This window comes from Chionomys nivalis, chromosome 3 (assembly GCF_950005125.1).
Source record: "Chionomys nivalis chromosome 3, mChiNiv1.1, whole genome shotgun sequence".
Lineage (NCBI taxonomy): Eukaryota > Metazoa > Chordata > Mammalia > Rodentia > Cricetidae > Chionomys > Chionomys nivalis.
Window position 1 is genome coordinate 8,603,914 of NC_080088.1, and position 23,816 is coordinate 8,627,729.

A 23,816-nucleotide genomic window follows, 5' to 3' on the forward strand; every position below is an offset into this window, starting at 1 on the left:
CTGATGTCAAACTCACAGAGATCCTCGTGCCGCTGCCTCCTGAGTGCTGGGATTAAAGGCGTGCGCCATTACTGCCTGGCTTGGGATGGTTTTTGATTACAGAGAACCAGTTTTTAGTGCGCACGCGCACACACACACAGGCACACACGTGCACGTATACACACAGTTAAAAATAAAACAATAAGGCCGGGCGGTGGTGGCGCACGCCTTTAATCCCAGCACTCGGGAGGCAGAGGCAGGTGAATCTCTATGAGTTCGAGACCAGCCTGGTCTACAAGAGCTAGTTCCAGGACAGGCTCCAAAGCCACAGAGAAACCCTGTCTCGAAAAAAAAAAAAAAAAAACCAAAAAACAAACAAACAAACAAACAAACAAAAAAACCCAATAAAACGTCTTTGAAATGTTTTAGAAGCACGTAGGCTTCGTAGATCTTTGCTGTCTTAATTCAGTGGCGTATTCCTAAAACCACGAGACTGGTCTATAGTAGAGACCCAGGAAACGGCGAATGGTCCAGGAGATTTTTGTGAGGTGGGGATATCTGGGCTGCTGAGTGAGGAGAAGCCAGGCAAATGAGGGTACAGGTGGAGGGACAGAACATTCCTGGCAGCAGCCATCTTTGATGTTAACTCAGGCATGATGGGATTGTGTGGGTTAGGGCTGCTGGGTGGAGAGACAGACAGACACCACCACCGCCTCCACCAGCCAGTTGTTTCTGTGATAGCATGTCATCCGAGTCTGGGGTACATCTGGAGCAGAGGCCTGGGCCTCTACACACTAATGCCCTTGCTGAATCATGTTTGTGTCTGGCAACACTGAGAAGCCCCTGCTCTGACGAATGAGGAAACTGCTTGTAAGTATCTTGTCATTAATTTCTTCCCCTCAGCCTCCTCCACGAGCGTCTTGATCCCTGACACATAGCCCGGGGCGGAGCTTAACCCGCTTCCTTTCTTGATGGTCTTCTTTCCTGTCTGGCTGGTCTTTGCGTTGGGATCTTTGTTTGTAGACTGTATTCATTTTTTTTGCTGCTGTACGAAATTAACAACAGTTTGGTGGCTTAAAACGACAGAATTTTATTCTCGTAGTTTTGTGGAAGCCAAAAGTCTAATGTTAAGGTCCTTATGAAGGATCTAGGGAGGAATCCTTTCTGCCTTTTCCAGCCTGCCCTCCACCGTTCCCACATTCCTTGGGCTGCAGCTGCTCCAGCCCCCTCTCTCTCCACGTGGTCTTCCTTCCCACGCATCTCTCCCGTCATCAGGCCATTAGCTGCAGAGTCAGGAGCCGGCTTATCCACGTTGACCTCATCTTAACTCATTTACACCGCAAGGATCCTATGTGGTGTTCCACGGGAACACGGATCTTAGAGGTGGACGCTGTTCTGTTAGTTTCCCAGATGTTTGCGTTCTGGAGGCAGTTAGTGCTACCTCATTTAACAAGGACTTGAGACATACATACCCGGAACTGGAGAAATGGCTTAACGGTTAAGAGCACTGACTGTTCTTCTAAAGAACCTGAGTTCAAGTTCTAGTACCTACACGGCCGCTCACAACTGTCTGTAACTTCAGTTGCACGGGGATCCAGTGTCCTCTTCTTGTCTCCACAGGTACTGCATGCACACGGTATGCAGACATACATGCAGACACAACACCCATACACATAAAAATAACTCTATAAAACCCCTGATGTATTTACTTGATTAAATCATTCCTAGTAACACTCACCAACGCTGTAAAAGATGCTGAGTGCCCCTTTCAGTAGATATGTGGTCTTGCAAGAGCCCCCTCACCCCTCCCCAGAGACTTTATTGAGTTTCTTTACTTCCACACTCTTTAGGGTAGTTAGTTTGTTTGTCTAGAGTTCTAAAATCCCCTTGTTTCCTTTACACAAGCCCTTCTGGTATGGTGAACTGATTCCTGTACGTTCCTGCAGCTTTTGTGGGGCTGCAAGTGTTCTCGGAAATATTGTGGAGTCAACTCATGTTACTGGGGAAGCTAGGGCTCCCCTCTTAGGGTCCTTAGTGTTGTTTTAGAAGTGTTAAGAATGGATTGAAAGGTAAGCTGAACCAGTAAAAATTGAAGAGGAAAAACACAGTGGAACAACTGTCCATCTCGGCAGCTGCCACAGGAGAAAGATGCAGAAGACAAAGTCATGCTGGTTCAGTGGGTCCGGCATGAAGTCCAGCCCCATGGCTGCCATGGCGGCTTGGAGGAAGAGTGATGGGAAGACACACTTAGAAAGGACATGTGATAAAAGGGAAAAACCAAAACACCTTTCTGTGTAATTCAGGGAAGCTGGTAGGTTTACTGCATAGCAGCAGCCCTGCATGCACTGTGCTGGGGAGGAGCAGTGCATTGTTTCACGAGAGGGCTATCCACCTTCCCCCTCCCTAAGGGGTGGGCGCAGTGGGTAACTGACAGGGCCAAACGGTAGCATGGGATGTTAGGCATGGCAGCGCATTGCTTTCCTGAGCCGTGAGTGTTTTCCATGGGATCTGCATGGCGGCACGTGACTCCTGGCCATGAGTGTTTTCCATGGGATCTGCATGGTGGCATGCGGCTATCCTGTGCTCAGTTCTTTACTTCCCTTTTTTTTCTAGCTTCTTTTCTACTATGACAGTTTTATTACATAATATAGTCTAGAATTTGCTTCTAATCCAACATTGCTCATGTGCAGATTTCTCCAGAGAAAGGCATAAATCATGTTGTCACTCTTTGGTGCTAATTGCCTCGTAGCTGCTGCTGCTGCTTCCTCCCCCTCCTTCTCTTTTTTGGAGACAGGCTTTCTCTGCGTCACTGTGGCTGTCCTGGAACTCTGGAGACCAGGTTGGCCTTGAACTAAGATCCACCTGCCTCTGCCTCATAGCTTCTTATACCATGCTTTATTAAATATGTTTAATTGATTTATTTTGCCTGTTTTGTTTTTCTACCCATATAGCCTGGGACGTTTCTTGCATGTCGCCTTTTGCATCTTTTATTACAGCCATAGATGAAAAATTTAAAGTACAGATTCACTGGGTAAAGGCCATAAAATTTTAAATGCCTCCAATGCATATTGTTGCAGAAAGACCATTTGAAGTACCGTCGTGCCGGAGCTGAACGTGCAGTGCTGGCTCAACACAGCCCTTGAAGCACTCTTGATGGTTTGAAGTTTGACCAGGCTCAGAATCTAGGGGAGATGGCATTTAATTTAAGGCAAACCTGCTTTTTAAAAACCTTTTTTAAATGATATGGCAGTATACGAGCTGTGCTACCACCTTGCCAGTAAACTCTGTTTGATGCCACACCAGTGACTCTAGTACCAGCAAATGCTTGTGTCTCTTTAGATAGCATTCTTATGTCTTTTAGAGCAGGCTGGGAATTGACAACAGCGGTCGGTCCAAGGGTAAAATCTCCTTTTGAGCGCTGCTGTCGGACTCAGAGCTTCTCACACATGCGGCCAGTGCATTTTCATTCATGAAGGATGGAGGGGGTTGGGAGGGTTAGGGTTTGCTTCAGGTCTCACACATGGCCAGGGTTGCTTTTCCTCTAGGACGGTATGCTGGCCCCATCCACAGACACAGCCAGGGCTGCCAGGACCAGCTAGCAGGAGCCTGTACTGCAGAAAGTAATTTATTCATATCTTCTGCCTGGGATTATCGGGATAGAACACCCTGTGAGAGTCTGAGTTTAAAGATGTCCGAGAGCATGGCCTTGACTCCTCTTTTCTTCTATCCTTTTTTCTGTAATAAAGGAAGGGTTAGTTCTCAAAGGGCATGCCACCCGCCATCTCTAAAAGGCTACTCTCTGAGACTGAGTTCTGTGCAGTATCTGGGTGCCTTTCTTCTTTGGCAGGGTGAGTTGGCTCCTTGCAGCCAGGCGAGCTCCCAACAGAAGGCTTTTCTTGCTTTCCTTTGTATTTAGGGTGACCCCTTCGCACCCTGTGTTTAAAGCTGAGCCAAATATTGCTGACTTTTCTGGTAATAGCTTCTGAGGAGCTCGCCTGAAAAGGTGCTGAGTGCTCTTTTCATCCCAATCCTGTGTTGTCCCTTGCCACGGTGGCTACTGTTCTTTGTACCAGAGGCCACCAGGCTGGGGGTAGGTGGATTCCATGGCTCTTTTCTCATTGGAGTCCTGCTGGAAGCTGCTCATATAAAGGGTGACTGAGGAGAGCAACTGTGTGTCCATATGTTGATGTTGGAGCCCCCCCCCCCCCTTCAGTGATACTGTTTGTTTCCACATTGGTTCGTATGTTCTTTACTCTGTTTCTAAAGAGCCAGAGGACACCTTTCAGGTCAGGTTGTCTGGCTCCTCTCAGTACCTGTCTATACTCCCCAAACCCCCAGCATCAGTGTAAGTGCTCACGACTTCGAGCTTCCCTCCTTGACCGCTTTTCCCTTGCTCACACCTTCACAACTGTTGGTCTCTGCCCCAGAAAGCCATGCTGCATCCTTTGGTGTGGGTTCATTTTCAGCCTGACTGTCTCCAGCATGTAGTGAGGAGGTGAGCAGGCCTGCTTTTCGTCCCGCCCGGCTCCTGCACAGCTAGCTTTACACCTGAAATAACAACACACAAATTGTATTCATTTAAACACTGCCTGACCCATTATATCTAGCCTCTTCTTGGCTAACTCTCATAACTTGCTTAACCCATTTCTAATAATCTGTGTACCACCACGAGGTGGTGTCTTACTGGGAAGGATTCTAGCCTACGTCCATCTTGGGCCGGAGCTTCATTGCATCTGCTTCACTGCCTTCTACCCAGCATCCTGTTCTGTTTACTCCACCTACCTAATTTTCTGTCCTATCAAAGGACCAAGGCAGTTTCTTTATTAACCAATGAAAGTAACACATAGACAGGTGACCCTCCTCCATCATTTCCCCTTTTTCTGTTTAAACAAAAAAAGAAAGGCTTTAACTTTAACATAGTAAAATTGCATATAACAAAACAGTTATAAAGCAAGAATTACAGTTACAATATTTATATCTATTTTATCTTTTATCATAACAATGGAAAACTATAACTATCTATTCTTCAACTCCATCAAAGACTCCAGAAGGGGGCCGGGCGATGGTGGCGCATGCCTTTAATCCCAGCACTCGGGAGGCCGAAGCAGACGGATCTCTGTGAGTTCGAGACCAGCCTGGTCTATGGAGCTAGTTCCAGGACAGGCTCCAAAGCCACAGAGAAACCCTGTCTCGAAAAAAACCAAAAAAAAAAAAAAAAAAAGACTCCAGAGTTCTTGACCCTGCCGTCTTATATGGGGCGAATTTTCCTCTTCTGTTTGTTTTTATGTGAAGTGCTCATTTTGTGCCATGGTTTCACTGGTGAATGGTGGAGAGCGTCTCCATCTCCCAGGGGAAGACCTTTGTAGTGGCCTCCCGCCTCCCAGAAGCCATGGCCACATGGGACTTTCTCAGGGAACATTTGCAGGAATATTCCTTGAAGTGATTGTTGGCTGTTTAAGTTCCATGGCAGCTTTCTCTTAGTCCTGTAGGTGGTATGTGTCCTGAGCGCATTCTGGAAGTCCTTTAGTTTGGTTGATATATTTGTTTGGACGTGACCTTTCCCTGGTTCCTTTTCCCTGGGCTTTTGCCTGCTGAGGAAATGATCCTCAGATCCTGTCCATCTGCACTGGTGGCAACAGAAGAGAGATTTTTCTCTTTCCTGTGGTCCAGGTCCAACAGCCAGACACCTGTCCTTCAGAGCCTTGCGCTGTTCTGGTTGGTATGGTTTCCTGATGCATAGACGCTTTAAAAACGTCTAGTTCTGGAAGTCATCTAATGGCATGTGAGACAAGGAGGGGACGGGGAGGGTCCTCGGCTGACCCGAGACGCAGCTTTGGGTGATTGCTCCCTGGATCCGGAGCACCGTTCCTCTCACCTCTGTCCTCCATCCCCCATGCCTCCATCCCAGCTGGCCCCTGGTGCTTGTGCCTGATTCCTCCTGAGAGCTTTGCAGGTCCTTTGGAAACGTTTGTGTTTGAGAAGAAAAAGGATAGCTTCCCTTTCAACTTGATGGAAACCATCTGCGGGAGAAGTGTGCATGTGTGCTGTGTATTTAGGCTCTGCTCAGGGACACGACTACTTCCCTGGCTGTTAAGGAAATCCACATGAGGAGGGGGCCTACACACAGGGACCCTTGTGTTTCGTGCCCTAATGCTACAAAGAAAATGAACTTCTCCCTGTGCCGGGGCTCATCAGAGTTGTACCTGTGCGGCTTTAGAACTCTGTTGTGTTTTCAGAGCAAACCCACAAGCTCCTGAGAGTTTTGCCCCGGAGGAACCACCGGTAGGGAGTGAAGGGCAGAGGCGAGAGACCAGGTCACAGCGCTTCTTCCAGGGCTCACTCACCATCTGCCGACTGTCGTGTTCGGAGTCACCATGAACTTGGAAGAATGCTCCCAGAGCACCACTCTCATCCGCCAGGGCTTTTCTGTGCATTTCCAGATGCTGAACTTGCTCAGGTGACGTAACTCCAGATGCTGCTGCTGCAGGGGAGCCCGGCTGAGGCTCACAACTCTGGGATTGAATCTTCACCTCATTTCCAGCCTGGTCCCTGGGGAAGGCGAGCAGATGGTCTTCCTGTCTGCCTTGTCTCTGCCTGAGGCCTCCTTACACATGGGTCTGGGCTTCAAGGGGAAGAGTAGATGTGACGGGGTCCAGCAGGCACTCGACTGGCATTGCACACTCTTCTTATGATGTGGGGTGAGAATTGCTTTATTCTGTCTCTCTCTCTCTCAGGGGCATAAAGACAAGGCTGGAAGTGGAGGAGAGAACGGGACAGGGCGAGATGTCTGGAGACAGAAAGAGACACAGAAGCAGGGCAGGAAGGATACGTCAGGAAATGTCCAGTTGTATTATCTTGTTTCTTTTTCATGTCCTTTAGAAAACTATTTGCCTGTTACTTATTTACTTATCTCTGTGCGCGTGTGTGCCGCAACATGCAAACAGACATCAGTGGACAACCTGCAGGATTCGGCTTTGCCTTTCCACCCCGTGGGCTCCAGGGACCCGATTGAGATTGTCCAGCTTGGTGGCCAGTACCTTGATGCTCTGAGCTGGTTCTTGTGACATAGGATCTGCCCTCCACAGGCCTCAGCATGAATCAGAACCATTGGATTCAAACGTCTGCGTGTGCATTTAAATATTGAATTTAGTTATTATGGTTTTTTTTTTTTTTTAAAAGATAGGCTTTCACTATGTAGTCTTGGCTATCCTGGAACTCACTGTGCAGACCAGGTTAGCCTTGAACTCACAGAGATATACCTGCCTCTGCCTTGAGTTCTGGGGTTAAAAGTGTGAGCCACTTGCCCAGCTGTGTATGTGTGTGTGTGTCAGCAATTTCGGAAAGAAATTAGTTCTTTCTGTACTGAGCATGTGCAGATATTTTTCTTGCCCTTATTTCCTAAGCAGTATGGCATGGCGGCTATTGATATACTCGCATTGTATTAGGTACAAAATGATCTAGAGACAATTTAAAGTGCACAGGAGGATGGTCAGAGAAGCTTATAGTACCAACTTCGTTTGAAAATCTCTAGTTATAAATATCTCTTCCCTCTCCCCATGCCGCCTCCTCTTCCCTTCTCCTCTTCCTTCGCCTCCTGTGCCTCCACTTCTTCCCCCTCCTCTAATACCTCCTCCTCCTCCCCCACTTCCTGTGCCCCCCCACTCCCCCCTCCTCCTATGCCAGAGGGGACTTCCCTGAACCACTTAGCCTTACTTTTGTCTATGATTTATGGTTTTCAGGGGTTCTTGGTAATTCCTTCCCAGGGACGCAATAGGATGGTCCTTCCTGTTTTGCATCCTAGGTGCCTTCATGCTTTTCTGGACCTGTCTTGGTTGCTGTCAGCCACAGGACCCCATGACACCACTTTTCTGCTGCTTGTAAAAGAGAACTCATGTTGACTGTTTAATGTCAACTCCCCCTTCATTTTCTGTTGTCACACACACCCTCACATAAAATCAAAACTAAAACGTGAAGGTAAAAGCAGGAAACTGATTGCATGTGGTGAACGGGAATGTGACCCCATGAGATGACAGTGTCCAGCTTTCTTAGGTTCGAGGAAGGGTTAAGCTAGTTTAGCCAAATTCCATTGAGCAATTCCATTGTAGCAGAGGATCATTAAAATCTAATTCCTCTGCATTTTGGGAGTTTATTCTCATAAACAGGAAGTCTTTCAAAACCAATATTTGGCTCATTATAATTTTGAATCTTTCTTGCCGACTCAGTAGAATCCTTCATTTGAACTTTTGCTTACAAAAGAAGGTCACTCAAGGGCCCCCGAGAGATTTCTTTCTGTCACCGTCCAGGTTTGTCCTCTCAATGCCAAGGTGGCCATCGTATGTCAATGGCATAGATTTCTGTGTGGCAGACTCTCATTTCTTCCTTCTCTATTTTGTAGCTGAATCTCAGTGTAAGACTTTGGCTACAAATATAAGGACAAAATATAAATCAAAGAATGCAGATGATCAAATGCAAACTAAAACATCTAGACCCAGTACACTTCTAGAATATTCTGAGTGGCTGGGCAGTGGTGGCGCACGCCTTTAATGCCAGAACTTTGGAGGCAGAGGCAGGTGAATCTCTGTGAGTTTGAGACCAGCCTGGTCTACAAGAGCTAGTTCCAAAGTCACAGAGAAACCCTGTCTCGAAAAACCAAAAAAAAAAAAAAAAAAAAAAAAAAAAAAAAAAAAAAATTCTGAGTGACCTGGGAGTGATAGGAAGATAAGCCTTAAGCTATTTTCTGGTTTGTGTTTTTAAATTTTTTTTTCAAAGATGTGTTTGTTTGCATGAGTTTAAGCGTACTGTGTACATACATACATATGTATGTACATATGTATATTCATAGCCCGTACGTACGTACATTCATAGCCCGTGGAGGCTAGAAAACGCTGCCTGATCCTCTGGAACTGGATTAGAGGCAGTTGTGGGACACTGGATGACACACTGAGGTCCTCTGGAAGAACAGTGAGCACTCTTAACTGCTCAGCCATCTCTCCAGCCCCTTGGGGTTTTTGTTGATTGGTTGTTGTTTACTTTTGTTTTTAAGGACAAGGGTTTCACTGTGTAGCCTAGTGTTGAGAAGACAAGCATGTGACACCATGTTTAGCTAGAATACATATGTATTTTTAAGTCGAATTTCTTTGCCCTAATTTCTGGCTTACTTTTTTCCTGTCAAGACTTCAGGGAGCCTGTCTAAATACAGAATACAGATGTATCGACTTCTGAAACGCTTTCTTTACCGCTTGGTTTATAGTTAGACGGGTCAGTCATCACTAATTTCTTTCAAAAATTCATTTGCAATAGTTTAAGAACAAGTTCCTCTTTTGAAAAATTTGACCTTGGATTGAAGTTTGTTCCTGGTGGCACTAGCCACTGGCTTTGAGCAAGATGTCTCCACCGAGCAGGACATCAGCCCTGGTGATAGCAACAGTGTCCGCAAGGAGCCTGAAGCACAGCGCTTACAGGTGGTTGGGATTTTAGCCAAGACTTTCAGACTTTGTTTCTATGTTTGGGTCTTACCATCTGTGAACTCCATTGATAATATGTAAATTAATAAAATGTTCTGTAAGCCTAGGGTGAGAGAATTTTGGGGGTGCCATGGAAAATCATAATAAACAATATCAAAGAACTCCAGGGATTTTTTTTTTTAACAGTATTTGTAATTTCAGCCTCGCACACAGAGAGGTTTGTAATTATTTCATAAAGCTAGCTGGAAAAACCGTGCACCGGGCGTCTCTTGTGAGCTTGGCAACCTTTCAGGAAACAGAAGGATCTCTGCTTCTGGGAGGTGTTTCACACAGATTGTCTGGGTGGGGATGAAGCGCACCCTCCTTTTAAGAGCACCTGCCTGGGTTTCCCCCCATGGTGCTGGTGGGCGGCCGTGACAGTGTCCTGAAGAGGGACGACATGAGGAGGACAGTAAGGCAGTTTGGAGGTTTTGGTGTTAGTTAGGGTGGCTGCTAGGCACACAGAATTACCCACAGAACTGGAAAACCTCCTCTGACAGCTCAGGCTTTGGGAATTTTTTTTTTTTTTTTTAATGAAAGGTTGGTGAGGAATGGACTTGGAGGGGGGGGTATTCTGCTGATATTTTTATGTGTCTGCTTTGTTGATTTTTTTCTTTGTTTTTGTTCAAGCTTTTAGGTTAGTTCTTGGGCCATCCTTGTGTGCGACTCAAGCTCTACTTACGAGGTTAGGGTTTAGGCTCCTAGAGGCCTGGGGTGTCAGCACGATCCAATCCTCTGTCCTTGGTAACACGTAGATTCTTCCAGAATAGTGACTGCACTTCCTTTTGTCTTGTACGCAGAGGGTTTGGCACTCGGCTCAGTGAAAGTTCATCGCGTTATTAACTGAAATAGATAAGTATATTGTCAGAGTTATAAGAATGGACAGTCCTTTAAAAGGGGCTTGATATATGCTGCACGCTGTTCTGAGCCTCTTGTACATACTAATGTAACACCCACGGGAATCTAAAAAGTGGGATCCTAAGCCTATTATTTTTTCCATTTTATGTGCAGAAACTGCCAGCGGTAGTTTAAGTGACTTGCCCGCAGTGGTTCTGATTGTATGTGGGATATGCCCTTCAACCGGAAATGATTTGAGGCCCCAGCAATGGATTCTTCACTCCACATCACTGCCCTGTACCCCACATTACCAGAGTTTTAAAATGTTAGAATATTTTAGCAATATCTGGATGAGAACCTACTCAGAAGTGAGAATATCAGGCCATCCAGATTTTCTTTCTTCTTTTCAAGATGATAACTTCTAAGATATTGCATTCAGTTTATGTTAGGTGACAGTTGAGGTGGGGTGTGCTCTGTGAATGATTGGTGCTGCTCAAAGGGAGTTTGCATGTTTGCTGGTCTCTGAGTGCCGTCCAGGAGGGAGTTCTCTGTTGAGTTTGCCTTGTGTTTTGAATTCCACAAGACACTAGTTATTTAGGCTTCTCTAACAAGCATGGTAGATAGAGGTTTGCTGGAATTAAGACCCAAGGAAATGGGGGTGAGAATCTAGGATAAGGCTGACTTAGTTTTACCTTTCTCTGTGCTTTAACTACTTCATATCCACATTGTGTATGTTGGAGGAAGAAGTTTCAAAGAACAGGGTTCCATGACAGAGCAATACCCACCCCAGCAATACCCACCTCAGCATCCCCAGTGAGGACAAATCTGTGTTCACCCCCAGTACCCCTCCCCGCAGTGATGACAACTTACTTAAGTACAATGTGTTACCAAAACTGGGAAACAGATAATTAAAAAAAAAATATTGACCCAGTTTTTGCAGATTTTTGCCTCCTGCATTAGACATGGTGTAAAATCTGAGTGGTGATTTTTGGTGGGCAGGAGAAGCTCCGACTAGAACCACAATAAACATTCTCCAGACACAGATGGCTTTCTCATCCAACTGTTGGCCTGAGCGCTCTAACACGCTACAGTCGAGTGGAATGTGAAGACCAGCAGCCGAGACGTGGAACACGACCGAGCTGCCTGCTTATTTCATTTATGGTCTTGGAAGACCTTGTGGATATTATCTTCAGTTTCTGTTGCCTTTTCAGAAGGAAGATATTTTCTGGAGATAAAGGATAATTCAAGGTCACTGGGTCATCCAGACATCCGGAGCTCCTGGGCAAAGATAAACAGATTTATTTTTCTGGAGAGGCAGGGATTTTGACTTATCAGATAGGAGGTACGGGTGACGGGGACACAAAGAGCATGATACAAATTTCATGGTTACTTCAAGAGTGAATTTGTTTAAAAAATGACAGCCTTGCCTGAGTTGGGCTCACTGTTGCTTGCCTGGCTTGCTGGTGAGTAATTGCTCCTGTCTTGGAGAACCCGTCACACTTCAGCCTCAGCCTCTGCCTGCCCTGGATTTGAGCTGTCTGTGGGAGGGCCTGTCTTCTTGGCTTGACTAGGAGCTCTGGGAGGGCAGAGCTATCTAAATCATTTTTTTAAAAAACAAAACAAAACAAAACAAAACTCTCCTCCTCTCTCCCAGCATCAAGTAGAATGCTTTGAGTAGGATAAACCTCTCTTCTGGACTCTTCTTACCCCATCCACCTTTTGTTTTTAACTGGGCCTTGGTTATATGATATGTATATTTGAAGCCAATATGGCTCAGTCATGGTGGATGATTGTCATTTTGGCCTGTCCCAAGTCAGGGTGACCTTGTTCTATGGTCCTGTAGAAGCAGTGTTGGAAATGGCCTATGAACTTAATGGATCTTCTTCTTTAAAAAATGCCAGTAAAGTTTAGCTTGTTTTCCCATGTACTGTGGGGCTTTTTTTGCTTTTATTTATTTATTTTTAAAGCATGATACCTTCTCTGCTAACTCCTGGGGTATTTATCTAAGGCTTTTCTAGTTCATAGGTGGCTGCCTTTGGACATCTCGGTTGCAAGGTTGTTGGCAGTGGTTTGTGAGTCTGACCTCAGATTGTCATGCCACACTTGGCCTTTTCTTGGAGGGACCTACAGACTTTTTTTTTTTTCTGATATGGGGGACTCAGGGGCAGTAGTAGCATGTCCTCCAGATCATTTGGTTACAATGCAAACCTAAGCAGCCATCACAAATGGACACCCAGAAAAGCAGTGTTATTGAGGAGACATGGAGACATGCTGTGGATGGTGAAGAGTGAGAAGGCCTGGAGCAGGAAATCAGGAGGGGACGCCATGCTGACCCCCACATGGTCTGTGCATTGCTGTTCTTGGCGGGCTCTGCTGCTTCCTGCCCTGCCCTGCTCTCCCCCTGGACTCTGCCTCAGGGATGCTCAGACTTGGCGCTGTATGGTCTAGTCAGTTCCTCATGACCCTTCCTCTAGATAAGGGGCTCGCTCTCCTAGTGTTCCTGGTCCAGATTTCTAAGTAAAAATCTGGATATTGCCGGGAGAAAGGAAGCCTGTCTCCTCCAGGTGGTCTGAGACCAGCCTAGGCAGGCACACATGGCAGAGGTGATGGGAGTATTGATTGGCGTGGCTACCCTGTTCCAATAACAGAACAATGAACCGTTGTTTGGGTTTGACTCTAGTTTGCAGTGGAAAGGCCTAGCCCATTCCTTTTTGGCCTTGTCTTGCTTGGCTTCTGAGTCATCCTGATTGAAGTCTCATTTCTAGCCAGTAGAATGAAGAAACAAGTGTTGAAGTGTTAGAATCTGTTTCTAGGGGACGAGGACTTGATCATTCCTGTTGCTGACCAGGTATTGGATGCATGACTCACCAGTGGAGAGTCAGTATTAAATATAGAAGATGCTTCCAACCAGGTGAGATGGCACACAGCTGAGGCCACAAGATCGTGATGAGTTCTAGCCCATCCTTGCTCCAGAGCCAGCTCTTGGCTAGTCCGGAGGACAAGATGAGGACTGCCTTTAAGAGCAGAGGAGGAGGAGGAGGAGGGAGAGGAGAAGGGGGAGGAGGATGATGATGGAGGAGGAGGACGGAAGAGGAGGAGGGAGAGGGAGGAGGGGGAGGATGGAGGAGGAGGGAGGAAGAGAGGGAGGGAGAGGAGGGGAGGAGAGGAGGGGGAGGAGAGGGAGGAGAAGGGGGAGGAGGAGGAGGAGAGGGAGGAGAAGGGGGAGGAGGAGGGAGGAGGAGAGGGAGGAGGGGGAGGACGGAGGAGGAGGAGGAGAGGGAGAGGGAGGAAGGGGAGGACAGAGGAGCAAATGAGGTGCTTTAATGCATACCTTGCCTTTTACATGCACTCGTTTACTTTTGGAGAGCTTAGCATTGACTATGAAAAATACATATTGCCGAGCAGAGACTGCAGTTTTGTGCTTAAAGGTACTGTTGTGTTGGAGGCTACTGGACAACTGAAGTGTGGCAGGACCACACCCCTGTCTTCTCCAGCCTGCTGTGTCTCCTGGTTAGCTCAGCTCATGGGATCTGTTTCTCACCTGAAGGTGGAATGGCGGTGTCATCCCCCTGCTGGTGTTAGGAATCAATGAGTTTTTACAGTCAAAGGTATTTTCCTAGGTCAGGGTCAGGGTCCAGGCATCCATAAAGATCTCGCTCTCTGGCCTTCTAATTGTATACCAAAAGGAGGAGTGCCTTTACCTTTCCTTCCAGTCTGTCAAAACATTTTCTTTTTGATAGATAGGGCCATGCAGCAGACAGGCGGGTTTATTTGTCTAATAGAGAATGAGAGTCGGTGTGTAGGCATGTGTGTCCACATGCTCCCATGAGCCACTGAGAATCAATAAAAATGTCAATGTCTCCTTGAAAGCTTCAGATTTTAAGGCAAACGTTAAGTCAACTTTGTTTGTGTTAAGGGAACAAATAAACCAGAGAGAGACATTTATGAGCTGGCGTCCTGGCTTTGATGACAGGGAAAGCCAGTCCTGCTTGTGCTGGGGATCACTCACGTTGCTTTTATGAACTCAAAGTTAAAAATCTTAATGGGTTTTAATGACCCTAAATGCCATATTGAATTTCAGCTTGAGTGGTTTCAGATAACACCTCTTCAAAATCGGTGAGTTTTACTCATGACTTGGACTATAGTATATACCCAAGACACAAAAATCTTCCAATTGAAAAAAAAAAAAAAACAAGAGACCTTCAAATTTTATAACTTTTGCTGTGAGAAACAGAAACTTTGGGGAGCAGGTCTTGAGTTTTCTTAGCTGAAGGAAAATATTTTATCTCTCAGTGGACCCAAACAATTCATTCTGTCAGCCAAAAGGAGTGATTTCCTTTCTTTGCCCTGGGGTTTGAAGAAATAATATATGCAAGTTGTTCAATTTAGTTAACTGAGCTTTATTCTTTTAAAGACAATATTAATAGGTTGTTATATACTTCAAGTCCAAACCATTACAGTTTGAAATGGTACCAGGAAGTTAACGATGCAGTCAGTGGTGGGGATTTCAAGAGGAAACCTTTCTTGCCTTGCGGACACATTTTCTGTATGTTTCTTTGAGAGTCCTGAATGCTCAAATGTTAAAAGAACATCTATAGCCATAAGAATTCATTGCTCTGGTATAGCCTAGTAACAAATTCTGTAAGGAAACAGTCCTATCGCAAGGAATTAACTTGCCCTTTAGTTCTTCCTAGAATGCCTTTGACTACATGAGAGGAGCATGGGGGAGGGGGAGGCTGAGCTTCACAGGTCTCTTCATCATCGGTTATACAGGCTTAGCGGTCAGTCGCGTTACCTCACACCGCATCAAATTATTCTCCCTAAGTGGCTAATGCACTTGCTATTTTAATTGATCTTAACTCTGCTCTCATACCGATGGAGCCAGCATCATTTCAGACCCATGAATGGCGAGCTACGCTGTAAGGATGGTCAAGTCCTGCCTGTACCAAGAATTTGGGGCAAAACAGCATGTTTGTCATTGAATCAGTGTGTTTGGATGCTTAACATATGTGGAAGAAAAGAAAAGATGTAAGCTATTTCCCATGGCTGTCTTCAGTTTCATTTTTAGTAGATTAAAATTATGTGGTGGTTTGTTTGAAACACATATTTTCACTTTTCCCTTGATCACAAGAACTGTTACTGTTCTGTGGGAAAACAGACCTTGGTTCCCTCAGGCCATCTTACCCTTAGTCATTCATTCAGAGAGATGGCACAGAAAGTAAGATTGTCTTAAGATTTTCCGCCTCATCCTGAAAACAGGTGCTCCCTTTGTGAACTCAAGGGGCCGAATTCATGCCGTCATCTCGGCCGTGTTTCAGCCCTGGTTCTGAAGAACAAAGGCATGATGGTCTTTGCCCTGAAGATTGACGTTTGCTTGCAGAGATTAGGCACTTCCTGTGACCCCTGGGTCCTAAGGCTGTTGGTGCGGAGGGGGATGCCCAAGGCAGCCAGTGCAGGGAGGCCTGTGGGCCCTTGTGATTTGTGCAGAGACAGGCTGAGGCTTGCTTAAGCAGTTAGCAAGCCCGGTGCTCCCATTCATCCCACAGCACAGCACCAAACAGCTCCTACCCCCTTTGTTTTCCCTGAATGACCGCGTGGAAACCTGTTGCTCCCATCCCCTAAGATCCTTTGCTTCTGCATCCCTTTCTTCTGCCCTCCCTGGATGCTGTAGAAAGCAGTGGGCACCCTCACGTTGTTGGCTCTCAGACCTCCATGAAAGGGCTTCTTTCTGGAGAGAGAGGTTCGCTCCACACAGAACTGCCTTTGACAGGGACAGCTTCCCCAAGCAGAGCAAAGCAAGGACATAACAGGTTGGCGCTATGCCAGTGACGACGGCTGTAGGCTGGAGCAAAGCTTTATCAAGTCTCTGTCCTGTCATCTCCTTTCTGGCAGGGTGTACTGGGCAAGTTAAACCGAAGTGTGTTGGTCAATCTGACTGTACTCCTTTAAACTAGACACCATATGGAAACCACGAGGGGCTGAGGTTTGCAGGCAATTAACAAAATGTCCCAAAGAACAGGAAGAACAATTCCAAATTGGCGCCAAGAATGCTTTTAATTTATACAGAACTGCAGTTGTACAAGTGGCAGAATGTCTTGCCAACATTTTCTTTGTCTAAACTTCAGGGGAAAGAGAATGGATGGTATAGTTTGTGGTTTATTTCAGAGAAAATGGGATTGATTCCCCGAACTCTATTTTCATTCTTGAAGAAAAAGAAAAGGTCCATAGAGCAAACCTAACAAAATGCAGTGTGCTCGTGTCGAGTGGTGCATGTGAAGGGGTGTTATACTTTTCTGTTTTTTTTTCTCTCTAGAAGAAAGGAAGGAAGTAGAGAAGAAAGGGAGTGAAGGAGAAAGTTGGAAGCATGGAAATTTACCAGTGCCTTAAAACCGTTTTTACGTTTGTGGGTGCTGGGCACATGTGTGTGGAGGTCAGAGGAAGACTGGCAGGAGCCACTTTCCCCCTTCTAGCTGGTGGGCCCTGGGAATTGAACTCAGGCTTGGTGACAGACCTCCTGACTACTGAGCCACGTCACCAGCCCAACATCACTCTGTGACGCGAAAAGACCTGTGTGGGAAATCGGCACTCACCATTTTTGTGACTTTAGCCCAGCCAACTTCTTTGCCGTGGCCTGTTACAAGAGTTACAAACACGTGCCATTCCTCCCGTAGTGGGTTTCTTTCTTCACAGCTGAACATGGTATCTGAGACATGAAAGGCATCTCAAAAGTTGATCTCCCTTCCCGCACCGTGCTGCATCTCAGATGTCTAGCTGTTTTGGAGACAAACCATCATTGCTACTGTGGTATCCTCAGTACAGGTTTTGCTAGAGAACTTTAGGCTGTTGCGTCAGGGGCATAATGCTTGGAAGATTTCTAAGTTGATCGCATTTGTTGAGGTCCAGCTCAGATCTGGGCAGTGTTTTCAGGGAATCAGATTGACAAGTCTCCGCTTACAGCCGCTACTCTTCTGCTGCTGAGATAAAATACCACGGCCGGAAGCAACTTCATGAAGAAAGAGTTTACATCGGTTTATGGTTCCCAGGACTAGTGCCATACTGATGACCTGAGCAGGGAGCTGAAAGATTTCGTTCCGGGCAGGCGCGGACGGGAAGGAGAGCGGCCTGGGAGAGGAGCGAGACTCGAACCCATTCTCAGCCATGCACTTCCTCCAGCAAGGTCCAAATCCCAGTGGTTCCATAACCTTGCCAAACAGTGTCAGCAAGTAGAGACCACGTCTCCCAATATGTGAGCCTCTGGGCGACATTTCTCAGTCCAGCCACCTCATTCTCTCATCTTGCTGACTGCTAGCATGGCCACGGCAATGCTGCTGCAGAGATGGTGGATGCCGATGACCTTGAGGATAGCTGGGATTTCTGTTTCAGACCTAGCCGGGCCGCCTCCCTGAGAAAATGTGATTTTGAGGTCTCCACAGAGATGGGAGCAGGCTTCCTTCCCATCATTTCACACTGGACTCTGCAGAAAGAACATTCCAGGCAGGAGGCACTGCAAATGCAGGACAAGCAGCAAGGACTCGGGTCACAGGCCCTGTTTATCTGCGGGAGGGAGGCTGGACCACAGCACAAAGCTCCTCTGCTGCTCTTCTGAGATTGTTAGACGGGTTTTGCGGGGAAGATGGGAAATGATAGTGCATCTGTTACTTTGATTACAATTCCTTTCATATTATAATTAACTGCTAACTGTAATTATAGGACTTCCTCTAATTTAGTTTAGCACTCTGGGGACCTCTGTTAGCCTATATCCCAATCAATTCCGCAGCCATTAAGGGGGGAAAGCCATGTTCCTGTTGAATTTTAAATCCAGTGGGAACCTGTCCCACTCACTTGCTAGCCTGCCTGTTTTTCTCACAGGTCTGAGGTTGGTGTGTGGCTTGGCATGCTGCTTCATGTATCTTGCATGTTGATTCCCAATTATGGCAGAGTTTGATAGACAGTTGTTAATGAATTCCACGCATCTTGTGCCCTTCTTTAGTAACTGTACAACAACAATTTTTATCTCACAGCCAAGCGAGCTGCTCTGTCCCCTCCTTAGAATGGATGTTGGAGTCCATACTAGTCTCTTGTCTGGCACCTCCTGCCACCCTCCTGGCCTCTGCTACTGCTCATTTATGTTTTCTCAGTTGGTTCCTGTATTAACTTCTCCCGTCGTAGGGAACAGGCTGGCCTCCTCTGTGCCTCTTTGGCATATCTGGTGATTTACTGTGTTTAGGGTCATGTCGTGTGTGTTTGTGTGTGTCCCCGTCCACAAGGATGTTTTTAGTTCCCTTTCCCCTGCTGATTGAGTGAAAGCCACCATGCTTGTGTCATTGCTGCGCCCACCGTGTGCTCCTGCTGACCCCGGTAGACACTGACCTCCTGGAGACAGAGAGTGATCATTTGTGGGGCTCACTGTAACCTCACTAAAAGTGGCCTGGTTAGATGGCGAGTCATCTCTAGACAGGTGCCCTTTACTCATCCTGAATAATGGCTGTGGCAGGTGATAGGCAACTAAAACCAGAAGATGCCAGAGGCTCATGCGTGAGAAAGGGGAAGGCTACACGAACTCCGTGAGCCAGTGCCCTCTGGTGTGTGAAAAGATTTTCACTCAGAGGAGGTTTTGGTCCATCCTATCCCTCTGACCGTGGCCCCAGCCTCACTGCCCCCTCTTCCTGTATCAGAGGGATGCCATTGTTCACCCAGTGTTTCCACACAGAGGCTACAGTTCGCATTGGGGTCCACTTGTGGTGTTGGGCCTTAATGGGGTTTGGACAAATCTACTGTTTATACAAACGACTCCCAATTTATGGTGGTTTGACTTAGACTTTTTGTTTGTTTGTTTGTTTGTTTTGTTTTTGTTCCTTTGTCTTTCTGAAGGTGTGGAATTGATTTACAGTTGGATCTTTTCCTGGGCTGGCTATGCCACGCTCCAGCCACAGGTGAGGCTGAGCAGCAGCAGAGCCTTGTGGGAAATTCTTGGTACTGAGGAGGTTACACGGGCTGCCCTGCTCTAGACTGGTATAGGTGTAATGATCAGCTCCATTGTAAGCCAGGGGACGCCTGTGATCTGTGGAACCAGTTTCCACGCCCCTGAAGGCCCCTGAGCCCTACCTAGGTGTCCTTTGCCGTTCGCCACCGCCACCCTCTGTCACTTGGCTTGTTCTAGCTTATCACTGAGGTGACGACGTACAGCCCTGAGCCTCCCTTTAGTAGTGTGCTTTGGGCTTTCCTACATGTTCCCTGTGGCTTGGTCATTTCTCTTTGGGTCTGAATAATGTTGTGTCATGGGATGTCCACAGCTCATTTGTCTTGTCGGAGTTGTTTGTGCGGCAGACTTGCATCACCATACACAGCTTCTGCAGGACATCACAGTTGCTTCCGAGCTTTGAAAATTATGACTAAAGCTGCTGTGAACATTCATCTGTATAATTTTGAATGAACATAATAAAAAGATATTTAAATATTATATATATATATTTTATGAGGGTTTTTTCTTCTGATTATGAGGAAAATGTATGTCTGAATGTGTAACATTTGGGAAATGTAAAAAGAAGAATTCTTAAACAATCTGTACCCGCCTATTTATTAATTTTATGTAACAAAATACGTGAAATCGAAACTCTGCCGGAAATGTAGGACATATGGTTATTGTATATTATTACAGTTGGTGGCAAAGACAAGAAAGATTTAGGGCATTCCAAATGCTGGTTCTGTTTCTATTAAAACTGCCTAAGTGGCTTTTTATGATGCTCAACATTCAAACAAACAGTGCCAGCTTGACAGAACAGCTAACAGAGGTCCCAGCAAGCTTCTTTGTAAAAAGTGTAGCGATGCCAGCCGTGGTCTGCAGTGCCGCTGGAGGGCACAGCTATGCCAGCCGTGGTCTGCAGTGCCGCTGGGGGCACAGCTATTCCAGCCGTGGTCTGTAATGCCAGTGGGGGGCACAACTATGCCAGCCGTGATCTGCAGTGCTAGGAGGGGGCACAGCTATGCCAGCCGTGGTCTGAGGTGCTGGGAGGGGGCACAGCTATGCCAGCCGTGGTCTGAGGTGCTAGGAGGGGGCACAGCTATGCCAGCCGTGGTCTGCAGTGCTGCTGGGGGGCACCGCTATGCCAGCCGTGGTCTGAGGTGCTAGGAGGGGGCACAGCTATGCCAGCCGTGGTCTGCAGTGCTGCTGGTGGGGCACAGCTATGCCAGCCATGGTCTGAGGTGCTAGGAGGGGGCACCGCTATGCCAGCCGTGGTCTGCAGTGCTGCTAGGGGGACTCTGGTGTGGCTATGCCAGTCGTGGTCTGTAATGCCAGTGGGGGACCTGGCCATTGATGTGGGATTGTGTGGATTTTATGATCTGTATAGTCTAGGGTCCACTTCCGGCATCCTCTGGGTAAGAGGCACAGGGCCCTGCTGGGTGTGCTGGCAGAAATGTGGAGATGGCGGTAGTGTAATTATTCCCCTTATTGACTCACTGACCCTCATGCTTTCCGCCTTTCAACTTTCACCAGGTCCCCAAACCTAACGCAAATGAAAATAGTATCCTATGAATTGTGTGTGTCTAGCAAACTGTAAAAAATCTAAATAGCCATTATTTCTTCCTGACGGAAGAAAGCAGGTCAGAGAAGAGAAGCGCAGTTGACGGATCTCGTAACCTAGATTGATGCTTCCGGACGCATGAGCACACGGGTAGGGCTGCCCCTGGCCCTGCCATGACAGGCTTGTAGATGGATGATTGGATGTGGGCCACGGTGCCAGGGTGTGATCTGCAAAGGTGTCTCGTAGACAGATCTGCTTCCCTCATTGGCTCCTCGCAGTGCGTGGCTCGTGCCACTGCAGAGTGAGTGCCCAGGCCAGGGGCTCATTTTCCCGTGGTTAGATTTCTACCCATGTAGAAGAAGGAGTTGGGTCTTTTGCTATGAAGACTCTTCCAATTTTGACCTGCTGTTGACCCTGGAAATTTTACCCAACTTTCATAGGAAGAAAGGAGAGACAATAGCATTCACTTATGCATGGACTGGATGGAGTTCAGCATCATGTAGTTTAAAAATTTTTTAATGAATGAATATCATTGTATTTTGACATAGGTACTTTACAAAATTCTGGACTTGATTGCATAGTAAAATATACTAGTATAAATGTACATATATGTATAGTATGTAGGGGGCTGGAGAGATGGCTCAGTGCTTAAGAGCACTGTCTGCTCTTACAGAGGACCCGGGTTCAATTCCCAGAACCCACATGGCAGCTAACAACTGCCTGTAACTCCAAGATCTGACACCCTCACACAGAGATTCATGCAGGCAAAATATCAATGTACATACACTGAAAAATTAAAAAATACATACCATTTAAATATTCAAATATACTAATATATATAATACAAATGTACATTTTCATTAGACTTTTTTCTTCAGCTTTTTTACTTTTCAGGAACCATAATGAAGTTTTATCTAGACACTGTTAGTCTTTTGATCTAGAGACCACAGTTCCTTGAGGAGCTGGTATTGTGGTTCCTCCCTGAGACTCTTGTCGGACACATTTCTAATAAACCCACTGTCTGTGTCCATGTAGACAGATGTCCTCATGTTCTTAATACTTGCGCTGAAGGGTTGTTTATAGGAAAAGTGCTTTCTCTATCTCTCTCTATAAGAATAATCAAAACCAAGATCATATTTACACTGGAGGAGACAAGGAAGTTGACTGATGGATTGATTGCTTGTTTTCAGTGACAGTGGGCATCCTTTCTCTGAAATGTCTGGGACCTGAAGTGTTTCAAATTTCAGAGGTTTTGGACTTTGCAATATTTGCAGAGACTTAGCTCTTATCTATTCTTCAACTCCATCAAAGACCCCATAAGAATATAATATTACCCAAGTAAACCGGAAGTGCATTGTAAGCAACTTTTAAAACTCTGGAATTGACAGAGACATCTTGCTGCCTGGACAGTCACCCAGAATTTCTCTGTAACATTGTGGGCACCCATCTTCAGCCTAGAGTTCCATAGTATTTGGCAGACTTTTTCATGAAGCAGGAAATTTCAAAGACCGTTCCACCTGTATTGGCAGTTTGTCAGTGACTTTCTTCAGTATCTGCAGAATGTTTGGCAGACTCTTTCATGAAATAGGAACCCTGAAGGACTGTCTCACCTTTAGGCAAGTTCAGCGTCATTTTTCTGTGGGTCCTGCATGTCCAGTTCATCAAATAGTCCAGGCAAGAGCAGTTTCTTTCCCAAGCGGCTAACCAACTCCATAAGGAATCTCTTCAATGCCCATCATCCTCTTGAAGTAGATTAGTGTTGCTAGGAGCAGATGTGTCTCATTGTTGTGAAAAGTCCTAAGTTCTTAAAACACTTTAAATGCCATATTCTATTAATCTTTGAAAGGTTTCAAGACTATCCATCTGAAATATATCTCTATATACCTAGAAAACCTAACCAACATGACTACAAGCTTGACTATTATAGATGACTCTCTATTAACCTGTATTTCTTAATTATCCATGGCATTTTTTAATGAGTTACACAAACACAATACCTTAATCAAGAGCAGAAATATACATATAACAAAATTGACCTTAAATTTGTATCAATAGACTAAGAGCCATACCAGTGCAAAGTATTCATCTCTATATCATATCTCCCTTTAAATGTAAACAAACATTTATAAACAATATTTGGGAATTGGGGCATAGTTCTCTTTAAGCTGCTTCCTGATTTTTGTTGGGCAAAGTAATTTTGGGGTTTATAGAGACCTTTCAGAGGGTCTTGGTCCGTCAAACCACATTAGTCTGGAAGGAATCCACATGTTCTCATCCAATGTGGAAACAAAACCAGAACCTCTTTTCCAAAGCAACATAACCATAGACTTACATTTTGAAGTCAAGATACCTTTAAAATATATATGTTAGTTTAGCTTAGCAGACTGTACAATGAAATGTCTCAATGTACTTAGCTTATTCATGGTCAAAAATTTCAAAGACAACACAATAATATACATAATCCAGACTCTGTGTATATTCCATCTTTATGTAGCTTTTATCATGACTGTCTGTACTCTGTTTCTTTAAAGACTGTGTGTTATATGTTATATATATGTAATACATATATTATATATATATATTTTCTCTCTCAAGCCTACATACATTTTAAAAATACATTGTGACGTATTCGGAGGTTTATTTCTGTCTCAATCTGTCTTTTTTGCATATCTGTAATTATTTTCTGACCAGGAGTGCTTTCCCCCCCCAATGCTAAGTGGTCATGGCTGGGACCAACTCCACAGTCCTGCCTGTTGGCTCCGCCCAGTCTTACATGGTGGAGGCTTGTTTGCTGCCTCTGAGAGCCATGCACTTTGCTCCAGCTCTAGGGTTGCTGCAGGTCTACTTCAGTATTAAGCAGTTTGTAACACGCTGCTTACCGACCCCATATATAAGTGCTCAGCCTCCTGAAAGAGCCAGAGCTATTTGTACAACTAGCATGGACCAAGAAGCCCTCCTCTAAAGAAGCCACACA

At 45.9% G+C, this 23,816-nt stretch overlaps 1 protein-coding gene across 4 annotated transcripts in view; it reads left to right on the forward strand.

Annotated features, from left to right (window-relative positions):
* Window positions 1-23,816, forward strand: part of Tiam1 (TIAM Rac1 associated GEF 1) — a 353,183-nt gene that overhangs the window by 104,016 nt on the left and 225,351 nt on the right. Inside the window, exon 1 of one of the 4 annotated variants that reach the window (XM_057763558.1) lies at window positions 6,554-6,677. The exons of the other annotated variants lie outside the window; for them this stretch is intronic. The gene's annotated coding sequence lies outside the window, so the exon portion shown is untranslated. Of the gene's footprint in view, window positions 1-6,553; window positions 6,678-23,816 lie in introns of those variants that run through there. 4 annotated transcript variants of the gene reach the window in all.